We start from the raw sequence: 12,291 nt of genomic DNA on the forward strand, positions 1-12,291 counted from the left end.
AGCACAGTGGTTCAGTGGTTAGCACTGTTGCCTCACAGTGCCAGATTCGATTCCAGGGCAACTGTCTGCGTGGAGTTTGTACGTTCTCCCTGTGTTTGCGTGGGTTTCCTCTGGTGTTCCGATTTTCTCCTACAATCCAAAAATGTGCAGTTTAGGTGAATTGGTCATGCTAAATTGCCCATTGTGTTCAGGGCTGTATAGGTTTGGCACATTAATCAGGGGAGAGGAGAATGTACAATGAAGGTAAGCATGCAGATGCACCAAGCAGGAAAGAAAGCAAATGGTATGTTGGCCTTCACAGCAAGAGGATTCACATACAGAAGCAGGGATGTCTTACTGCAATTATGCAGGGCCTTGGTGAGACCAGACCACACCTGGAATATTGTGTACAGTTTTGGTCTCCCTTTCTGGAAGGATGTTTTTGCTAAAGAGACTGCAGTACAGGCTAATTGCACTGACTATTGGGATAGCAGACTGACATTGGAGGAGAGGTTTAATCGGTTAACATTATATTCATTGGGGTTCTTAAGAGTAATTGCAGTTCTGTGGAACCTTGTAAAAAACCGATAAAATTCTAACAGGACTCAACAGGGTAAATGGAGAAAGGATGTTCCCAATAGTAGGGGTGTCGAGACCAGGGGTCACAGTCTGAGCACGTGGGGTAAACCATTTAGTACTCAGAAGGAGAAGTTTTTTCACCCAGAAAGTGTTGAGACTATGGAATTCACTACCACAAAAGCAGTCAAACCCAAAACATTATAGAGTTTTAAGAAGGAGTTGGATATAGCACTTGGAGCCAAAGAGACCAAAGAATATGGACGAAAAACAGGAACAGGCTACTGAGTTAGATGATCAGCCATGATCATAATGAATGGCAGAGCGAGCTTAGAGTGATGAATCACCTACTCCTGTTCCTGTTTTGTAAGTTTCTATGTTTCTAATAGCAATGTGGATGTACCCATAACACATAGACAATTGGTTCAAGAAGGCAGCTCACCACCACCTTCTCAAGAACAGTTGGGGATGGGCAACAAACACTGGTCTGGCCAGTGATACCACATCCTGTGAAATAATGACAGAAATGCTTTCAAAATTGGACACAATATTCCAACTGGGGGGTGAACTGTATTTTATAAGGCGAAAGTGAGGACTGCAGATGCTGGAGATTAGCGTCAAGAGTATTGTACTGGAAAAGCGCAGCAGGTCAGGCAGAATCCGAAGAGCAAAATCAACGCTTTGGCCAAAAACCCTTCATCAGGAATGAGACTGTGAGCAGAGGGGGTGGTGAGATAAGAGGGAGGTGGGTGGGACTGAGGGGAAAGTAGCTGAGAGTGCGATAGGTGAATGGAGGTGGAGGTGGTGATAGGTCAGAGAGGAGGGTGGAGCGGATAGGTGGGAAGTAAGATGGACAGATAGGATAGGTCATGAGGGTAGTGCTGAGTTGGAAAGTTGGAACTGGGATAAGGTCGGGGAAATGAGGAAACTGGTGACATCCATATTGATGCCATGGGGTTAGAGGGTCCCAAGGTGGAAGATGAGGCGTTCTTCCTCCAGATGTTGGGTGGTTAGGGAGTGGCGATGGAGGAGGCCCAGGACCTGCATGTCCTGGGCAGGGGGGGAGGAGTTGAAGTGTTTGGCCACGGGGCAGTGGAGTTTGTTGGTGCGGGTGTCCCAGAGATGTTCTCTGAAGCGCTCTATGAGTAGGCGTCCTGTCTTCCCAATGTAGAGGAGACCGCATCGGGAGCAATGGATACAGTATATAACATGGGTGGAAGTGCAGATAAAACTTTGATGGATGTGGAAGGCTCCTTTGAGGTTTTGGATGGAGGTGAGGGGGAAGGTTTTGCAGTTCCTGAGATGGCAGGGGATGGTGTCAGGAGGGGCTGGTGGGTTGGTGGAGGCGTGGACCTGAAGAGGTATGGTCTTTACGGAAAGTGGATAGGGGTGGGGAGGAAAATATATCTCTGGTGGTGGGGTCTGTTTGTAGGTGGCGGAAATAGCGGAGGATGATGCAATGTTGGAGGTTGCTGGGGTGGAAGGTAAGAACCTGGGGTGTTCTGTCCTTGTTGCGGTTGGAGGGGTGGCATTCGAGGGCAGAGGTGAGGGAAATAGATGAGATGCGCTGGAGGACATCATCAACCGCATGGGAGGGGAAATTTAAAGAGGGAGGCCACTTCTGTTATGGAACTGGCTCTCCTGGGAGCAGATGCGGCAGAGGCAGATGAATTGGGAGTAAGCATTTTTGCAGGAGGCATTGTGTGGAAGTATGTGTAGTCCATGTAGCTGTGGAAGTTGGTTGGTTTGTAGAAAATGTCAGTGTTGAGTCGGTCAATGTTGATGGAGATGGAGAGGTCCAGGAAGGGGAGGGAGGTGCCTGAGATGGTCCAGATGAACTTAAGGTCAGGGTAGAATGTGTAAGTGAAGTTGATGAACTGTTCAACCCACTTGTGAAAGCACGAAATGGCGCCGATACAGTCAGCAATGTAGCGAAGGAAAAGGTGGGGAATGGTGCTGGTGTAACTATGGAAGATAGGAGTTGAAAAATGTGGTGCTGGAAAAACACAGCAGGCCACTTTCTCCTAATTATGGAAGATAGACTGTTCCACTCAACAGACAAAGAGACAGACAGGGCTGTGGCCCATGCAGGTGCCCATGGCAACCCCTTTCGTCTGGAGGAAGTGGGAGGATTTGAAGGAGAAATGTTTGGGGTGAGGACCAGTTCAGCCAAACGAATGAGAGTGTCAGTGGAAGGGTACTGGTGGGGACATATGAGAGGAAGAAACGGAGGTGTTGGAGGCCCTGGTCATAGCGAATGGAGGTATATAGGACCGGGATGTCCATGGTGAAGATGAGGTGTTGCTGGCCAGGGAAACGAAAGTCTTGGAGGAGGTGGAGTGCGTGGATGGTTTCCTGAATGTATGTGAGGAGTTCCCTTCACCTTCATCCAAGGCCTAAAGGAGCCTTTCATATCCATCAAAGTTTTACCTGCACTTCCACCCATGTCATTTACTGTATACATTGCTCCTGATGTGGCCTCCTCTGCATTGGCGTGACAGGATGCCTACTCACAGAGCGCTTCAGAGAACATCTCCAGGACACCAGCACCAACCAACTTAACTGCCCCGTGGCTGAATACTTCAACTCCCCCTCCCACTCCGCCAAGGACATACAGATCCTGGGTCTCCTCCATCACCACTCACTAACACCCGATGCTTGGAGGAAGATTGCCTCGTCTTCCACTTTGGGACCCTCCAACTCCACCACATCAATGTGGATTTCATCAGTTTCCTCACCGCCCCCCCCCCCACCCACCCCACCCACCCCACCCTCCTCCTAGGCTCACAGCCTCATTCCTGATGAAGGGCTTTTGCCCGAAACGTTGATTCTCCTGTTCCTCGGATGCTTTTCCAGCATCACACTCAACTGTATTTTATAAGGACTTAGCAGTATTGTATTCCACACTTCTGTTTGTAAAACCCAGAATGTCATGTACTTTATTAAGTGCTTTGTTAGCTTGCCTTGTAGCCATCAAAGATTTGCGCACAAACATACCTTTGATCTCAGTCCTCTTGCATTCCTTTTAAAATCGTACCATTTGACTTGTATTGTCTCTTCTCATTCTTCCTATCACATCACATTTTACTGCGTTGAATATGCTTTCATTGAGCAGTTTATGATGTGGGGATCTACCCTCTGCGCTGTAAATTGTCACAGATTGTTGATATTTTGCAGTACTTTGCTATTAGCCTCCCAAATGTGATCGCCTGTTGTTTTCACCCTGTGTATTTTGAGAAATTATTGGACTTGTTCAAACGAAACTCATGCAGAAAATTAAGGCTAATAGTTAACTGGCCAAAGAGAAAAAATGAACCTTTGGAGTTTCTTTTAGTTATAAATTGTCCTTGGAGAGATTTTAAAAAATGTTTTAAAGTTTTTATCTTTCTGAATAATGTGACTATCATGCCATTATTGTCTGTTGCACATCTGTTTCGTTTTCTATCCTTCAAGCTAGTCACTGGTCTCATCATCTTGGAGCTAGATGTCTCATTGATCTCTATAGAGACGAAAAAAAAAACTGGAATCCAGATGCTGGAATCCAAAATAGATAGGCAGGAGGGTGGAAGAATGCCAGGCAGCATTAGGAGGTGGAGAAGTCGACGTTTCAGGTGTTACCGGGTCCTGAAGAAGGATTACACCCAAAAGGTCAGCTTTCCACCTCCTGATGCTGCCTGGCTTGCTGTGTTCTTCCAGCATCCTGCCTGCCTATCAATGATCTCTATGGCTGTTTAGCTGTTCTTCCGTTAATTTTGTTACATGAGAAAACATAAGAGTGAGATGTTTAATTAACAGAACATGCCACAAGATATGATATCCAAGCAAAGTCCGAGCCATTGTGATTTTGTTACTTGGTAATTAGTCTTTACTCCAGAGCAATTTATAACCACATAAAATGATGGTTTATAATGTCTTTCACTTCAGTGACTTTTTGGTTAACACCAGTCTTTTGTTCTGAAAGTTTAATTTGGTTATCATAATTGCAAGCTAGTTGGACTTTTCTTCTAAATAATAGATTACAGTTTGCTCAAATGTTCCTTGATTCAAAACTATGAATCTAACTCTCATTGTTGCCATTGGATGTATAAATACTCAAACAATATCTTCATATTAAAATTCTCAACCTTGTTTTCAGATTCCTCCCTGGCTCTCCCCTCTCTATGATGCCCTCCAGTCCGGAGATCCCTATGCTTGTCCTACTCTGATCCCATGTGCGTCCTTGATGTTCATCATTTTCCTACCGACAGTTGTGCTTTTAGCTGTTCAGACCCGAAGCTCTGGAGCTTAATTGCTAAATCTCTCACTGTCCCTTACGCTCTCCCTTTTAAGAAGCTCTTTATAATCTATTTTGATCACCAATTTTGATCACCTATCCTCATATTTCCATTTGTGTCTTGGTGTAAAATTTTGCTAAGTAATGCTCAAATGGCACACTTTGTTGTATTTTACTTCATTAAATGTACTATGTAAATGCACAATGTGAAGAGATTTGTCCCAGGTTGTTTTATCCTTGTATTATAAGATTAGTACAGGATAAATTCATGTGTCTTGAATTTTGGAGCACCATTGAAAAGTAACAATAAGATCCATCACCAAGTGAAATTGCGTAACTACATACACTTGTTGCTACATTTTACTCTTTCATTACTTTCATTACTTATTTTTTATAGAGAGAACTTTTGCTTTTTCTACGTATGCATTGCTTGCAAATGCTAATATATTCTGTTCTACTGTGACTAAGGCAAAACAGTGTAGTCATTTCAAAAAGCATTAACATTCAACAGAAATGGTATCTATTAGGGCATCAAAAGTAGAAGGCTTCACAGATTTGATGAGCACCCAGTGATTCTTCCAAGTAATTTCTGATAGTTTATGTTTGAATATCTATTCTGTAGATTTAATCGGCTTCCCATCTCTTTTTCACCCCTTCATACCTAATCACCCACTCAGTACAATAATTTTAACTTTAATGTCATTTTTCTGCAAGAGCTTCTTGTGTTTGAACAACTGCAAGTGAAGGTGAGCTTATGAACAGAAAGATATGGACCTATATTATAGAGTTATGAGGCTGTCTGTGAATGTCAGCATGTTGTAAGTCATGTCTACTCTATGAATATGCTTTTCTATGTGCTTTGATAATGATGGCCCTCTGGGACTAAGGTTGAAATCTTTGAAGCTGTACTTAGTTTTAATATATAACTATATTTGAAATAGCACTGCAGTGCATGTGTTCAGTGTTTGTGCAGTCTGTTTCAATTGCTGGCGAACAGCTTTAGGGAGAACAAAAATGTTATGAGAGTGCATTGGCACTCTTAAATTCTTAATGAAAGAGAGTAGGCTGTTTCACAGAGGCAAACATACTGCATTTTATTTGGCTGAGAAATGCTGGATTCGGAATTTTACAGCGTAAGTTATTGAAGACAGTTAATGAATAAAATTTGGCAATAATAACCAATTGAATTTAAAAACTGGTTAGAAATGAGGGATAAAGTAAGAATTGAAGGTAGATTTGCTGAGTGGTGAAAATGGATTGCTGTGTCCCACAGGAATTCTGTTCTGGGACTACTGTTCACTGTACATATACTTGTTTTCAAATGAGTATAATTGGATATTGGGAAAGAGAGATTGGTGTCTTATTGTGAAGATAATGTTGTTGTTTCAATTTGGAGGCATAGTAAATAATACTGAGGACTGAAAGAAACTGTGACAGGGGCTATTGATGTGGTGCTGGAATAGGTAAACCGGTAAAAAGATAACAAAATGGGATTATAAGTAATTAAAGACGAAGTCAAATAAATAATTGAGAAAGCAAAGGAAGCTGTGAAAGAAAATGATCAAATAAGATAAATAGAAAAAGTGTTAAATTTATTCTACAAACACAAGTAAGAGAAGGTAAATTTCAGTAGGGATCCAGGGTGAATTCATACAGCTATAAATTACAGTGCAGCTTATCAATCACCAAACAATGTCAATTTGCATTTATTTAACAGTTAACAAAGTGAAAGCCTTTAAGCATTTTGCCAGAGTTATGAAACAAAATTTAATGTTGATTGATGAAAGACACTGGGGCACAGGACAAAGATGTAAGATCTTAAGGAATGTCCAGATGAAGACGTAAAGGTGGACTGGTTTAGAGAGAGCCGAGGGCATAGACAGCTGAAAGCACGGCTGTCACTTAATATACTAATATCAATGTATATTACACAAGAGGCTGGAAACAGAGGAGCACCAGTTACCCCTGAGGGTTACAGAATTGAAGGACATTACAGGGATAGCAGAGATTACAACGTGAAAGGATTTGAAAACCAGGATGAGAATTTTTAACTCAAATGTTGACTAACTGTGGGAAATGCCACAATAAAAATGAGTGAATGGGAACTAGAATGCTTTATCTTGGACGGTGTCAAGCTGTCCAAGTGTTGTTGGAGCTGCCCTCATCCAGGCAAATATTCCATCACACTCCTTACTTGTGCCTCCTAGATGCTGGAAAACCAGGAGTCAAGAGTGTGTTGCTGGGAAAACACAGCAGGTCAGGCAGCATCAGGGTTTATGCCTGAAACGATGAATCTCCTGCTCCTTCGATTCTGCCTGACCTGCTGTGCTTTCCCAGCAACACACTCTCGACTCTGATCTCCAGCATCTGCAGTCCTCACTTTCTCCTGGAAAGCCAGGAAATGAGTTACTTGATGCTGAATTTCCAAGCATCTGACCTGTCGTTGTATGCAGTGTTCATATAGAGTCATAGAGTCCTACAGCATGGAGGCAGGCCCTTTGGTTCAAACTGGTCCATGCTGACCAAAATGTCCATCCATGCTAACCCCATTTCCATGCGCTTGGCTCATATCCTTCTAATCCTTTCCTATCCATGTATTTGTCCAAATGTCTTTTAAATGTTATTAATGTATCCATCTCAACCATTTTCACTGGCAGCTCATTCCATATGCATGCCACCCTCTGTATAAAAATGTTGCCCCTCTGGGTTCCCTTTTATTCTTTCCCCTCTTGTCCTCTAGTCCTCGATTCCCCAACCCTGGGAAAAAGACTGAGTACATTACCCTATTCATGCCTCTCATGATCTTATACATTAGTCTCAGTCTCCTATGCTCTGAAGAAAAAAGTCCTAGCATATCCAATGTCTCCCGATAACTCTGACTGTTGAGTCCTGGCAACATCCTTGTAAATTACTTCTGCACTCTTTCCAGTTTAATAAATTCATCTTATTGCAAGGTGACCATAACTGAACACAATATGTCATGTGCAATTCAGTTTCTGAGCAGTGATAACCCCAGGCTGTTAGTAGTGTAGGATTCAGCAATGGTAAGCCAATTAATGCTAAGGGGCAATAGTTAGAATCTCTATTGTTAACTATAGTCGTTTCTTGGCAATTGTGTGGTATGGATTTTACTTGCCTTTTAGCAGCACAAGCCTGGATGTCATTCATGTCTGGCTGAATAAGGACATGGATGACTTCAGTTTCTGAGGATACTGAACTAATGTGCAATGGGTCTGGGTGGGTTACTCTTCGGAGGGTCGATGTGGACTTGTTGGGCTGAAGGGCCTGTTTCCACACCATAGGGAATCTAATTAAAAAAAAATCATCAAACATCCACATTTTATCCAGATCCACATCTTATGATCAAGGAAAGGTCAATAACGAAGCAGCAGAAAAGTGTTGGGCCTAATACTCTACCCTGAGGAATTCCTGCAGTGATGCACTTAGACTGAGATGATTGATGTCGAACAACCACTACCATTTTCTTTTGTGGTGGCTATGATTTAAACCAGTGCAGAGTTTTCCCCTTGATTCCCATTGATTTCAGTTTAAGTTGCCTTGTTCCACACTCTGTCAAATGCTGTCTTCATGTTGAGGGTAGCCACTCTTGCCTCACATCTAGAATACAAATCTAGGAGTTGTAAGTATAAGTTGTTGAAATAACTCAAATAATAAATTCATCATTAATCATAGAGGGGTTAAATGTATAAATTGTTACTGTATGAAATAGTTAAGTATTATACATGCATTTAAGTTGAAGCTGTGTTACATAAGAAAAAGATTTTAAAAATATTTTGATGAGGTAAAATGAAACAAGGTAACAGGAGGCTCTTGTGATGTATAAGTATCAGCACAGATTTGTTTGGCTTTGTTAGGCCAAATGGCCTGTTTGTGTGCTATAAAGTATGTAGCATTTGCAAATTGATTTCAACAGCTGCTTGTGGTCAGCTGACTGTTTTATCTCTTTCTCCATTTTTGTACAAAGGTGTTAAGTTGGCAACTGACCAATTTATTTGGCTTTATACCTATTTATTTATCCTTTATCCTTTCCTCTTTGCCTGTGCTAAATTGGGGCATGTAAGCCGACCTTGGAAACCCCAAAACATTTCAAAAACCGGGATCATCTTATGCACTGAGTTTAAATTGTGAAATATTGATATATGTGGACATCATTTTGAAATGTAGAAAGAAAACAGTTAATTCATAGTAAATTAACATAAAGATGCCTTTAATCACGATCAAAGTGCCATATTTATATGTCATCACCATCTGTCACAGAGTTAATCAAATTCATTCTAAGTCAGTTTGCTTATGATATTCTTGTAAGGTCTAGCTCTGGTAACTGTATAGAACTTCTACTGAAAATTAAGTGCCTTGAAATGTTCACTCTGTTTCTCTCCATGAATGCTGCCTGACCTGCTGAGTTTTTCCAGCTATTTTGTTATTTTATTTTGCTGTATGACCATGAGCCCCAGGAAAGTGATAATTTTGGTATTGAAGTCTTTTGGTAATCTCTCAGCAATCTTGGTTTTCTACCACATCATTGGACTGTTTTTTTTGTTCCATAAAATGGCTGCATAATTAGCTGTTAATTTTGAAATCTGGTACATTTGATCTTTGACATTTTTTGCAGCACAGAATCCTCCTCCTTCAACTCTTGAACCAGTTTTTCACAAACAACAAATCCCTTCGCTGTATCACAGTAATTTGACAAGTTGACAAATGTAACTACTTTCATCTTGAAACCAACATTTGTTTGCTGGAGAACCCTTTCTGTTTGTTACTTATCTTACCATCTGGGGTAAGCTCTGTGTTGGCATGTCTTAAACGTTCCAAAGGTCGTCCTTGCAATATTGCCAATAATGCCTGCTTAATCCTATAAATTTGCATTATAAGGTAAGCCAAACATTCATTCTGGGCTGAAAAACAGATGTCGACTATGATGGCAGATATGACATTTTGTGGCTGAAAAGGGAGGCAACGAGACATTGAATATATGTCATCGCAACATTTCTTTTGCCGCCAAAAGACATCCTCTTATACGCTGCATTCCATGGTAACTACTAATTCTGTGATGTTTCCTGCCTCGGCTCACTTGCCGAGGCAGGAAACATCATTTGAAGACTCCACTATTGCTTTGCACCCCTAGCCATCTCCTATTTTCCACGCACCATTTACTTCAGGTGTAATTCTAGTAAATTTAGGAATGGGCAATAAATGCTGGGCCAAGTCAAAGATGGTCGCACACCATGATTTAATATTAAAAAGAAGAACACTGCTGTTTGTAATCTATTTCCTAGCAAGGTATTCTCACCTTTTACTTGCATCTCTGGCCTACATTGACTAGTGGTCATCGACATTTATATTTTAAGTTTCTTTCTTTGGCTTTAATATTACCAACGCTGTGTACCTGTCAGTATCTGCAGACATTCTGGCTTCTCTTCACCCTTTATCCAATTGAATTCTGAGGAAGGGTCATTTGACCCGAAACATTAACGTGATTTCTCTGCACAGATGCTGTCAGATCTGCTGAGCTTTTCCAGCAATTTCTTTTCTGTTTCTAATTTAAAGCATCTGCAGTTTTTTTTACCCATTATTTGATTATGTCTTTTAGGAATTTTTTGTGTTGGAAATGCTTTCTGAGATGAAGATTGTTATTTTATTGTATAAAAATGAGATGGTACTCTCATGTAATTTGAATCAAAGACCAGTATTCTTAGGGAAAGTATTGTAGCAGTAATGCAGGGTTGTCTAACACACCAAGGATGACACTAAGCGTACAGAGGCAAGTTAAGCATGGTGGTAGAGGAATGATATAGCTACAGGATAGGTGTTAATAGCAGAAAATAAGTCAGCTTTGCAAGAATAAGTACCACCATCTTCCCTCTGCTACCTCATACTTACTCTGTTTTTCTACTGTGCCTGCTTCTCACCAGGGCTCATGGGCTACCATTTTCATTCTCTCACTTTAGTGTGCAACATCTTCTCTCACTCGGTCTCGCCTCCCCAATCCCTCCTACACTACTATTCCTGCATGACCTCTGCACTGCCTACTCACTCAATCCTTTTACATCTTTCCCCCTACCTGCACCAACACGAACAGATATGCCAGCTACTTCTGCCTCACTCAATCCCTCCCTTCATCTCATTGCATGAGAAAACAGCCCATACTAGGACAGAAAGACCCGGAATGGGTAGTGGTGCCCGACATTCAGCTCCTCGCCTTTCAGTCAAGGAGAGGATCCTGTTCCTGATTACTCCAAGCAACTGACTGACCATGCCTAAATCTCTGGACTGATATCAGAGACAGCCCTTGACTTATAGTGCAGGAATCCTTGTATGAAAGCTGTCTCCCATGACTTGACGAAGGGACTACTCCCCTTAGATTTTGAGACAAGGTCACTCGGTTGATGCACTGTGTTTGCTGAATATGCTCATGGCACATGGTGCTAGTGTGAGATCGACATAGTATACTGATAACGGTATGTCCACTCTATTGTCTGATGTCTGCTGACAACCATAACGAACTGTCAGGCATTGTTTCTGTGCTAAATGGCAAATTAAGGCAGAAATACTGTTAGAATTTAAGTTCCGCTTGAATGGGCAAAATGGCAAAATACAAGGAATGGCCAGGCAGAGATATTGTGAATATCAAAGTAGGTGCAAAGTGAGTGACTGCTAAACAAAGAAAACAAGAAGACCTAAGATGCACCCTGGTCCAATCTATGAGCGTATTTGGTGCTTTGTGCAAAGTGTCCTCACAACAGCATCCCAATGAAAAAGATGTTGATAGATGCAAGTTCATGCAAATAGGTCTCCCGCAGTGCACTAGTGAGAATCTTGCCTTGCTGTTCACTGTTTGGTTGGAAATTTGGACTTGTTGCTATCGATTTCTAGAACCACCTCCTTGCTGATCTCAAGTGATTTTTCCAAGTTTCTCACCAATGTCTACATCGTTCAAAGTCCTAGGATTTTATCTGTGGTACAGTGGAAGGTGGGGGAGATTAAATGTGAGATTACCTTGTTGAAACTTGCCATTTTCTTATGTGCCACCATTGGTGTTAACTCCTTATGCTTTGTTTCTCGAATGGAAATTAAAAATGGAATATTGATTGATATTATTATCACACCTGCATTCTTATGAAGTGCACCACACTTGGGATGTGTTGTCTGTGGAGTGCAGTTGTAATAAGCAAATTATTTTTGGAAACAAGTCCGATGGCCTGAATGTAAGAATTTTATGTAATATCTACTCACTTTAAGTTAGAAATAGCATTTGAGAAATCACTGTAAAGTTGTTGCTGACTCTGTTTCACAGAAGTTTGTAAACCCATTTGTGAAGTAGGAAGTAGGGTATCAGTTTTGATTTATCCAATTCGTTGTCAAAATCAGTGCATCTGATTTATGTTAATATTAATTTGTACAGTTGAGCTAAATATCACTTAGTATTATCTGAGGTCACA

At 41.4% G+C, this 12,291-nt stretch overlaps 1 protein-coding gene across 17 annotated transcripts in view; it reads left to right on the plus strand.

The window, feature by feature from the left end:
* LOC122554240 (receptor-type tyrosine-protein phosphatase F-like) overlaps positions 1–12,291 on the plus strand; it is a 469,298-nt gene that overhangs the window by 34,771 nt on the left and 422,236 nt on the right. The gene's annotated exons all lie outside the window — the stretch shown is intronic.

This window comes from Chiloscyllium plagiosum, unplaced genomic scaffold (genome assembly GCF_037043375.1).
Source record: "Chiloscyllium plagiosum isolate Xiang-an unplaced genomic scaffold, Cpla_swu_hap1 HiC_scaffold_9, whole genome shotgun sequence".
NCBI lineage: Eukaryota > Metazoa > Chordata > Chondrichthyes > Orectolobiformes > Hemiscylliidae > Chiloscyllium > Chiloscyllium plagiosum.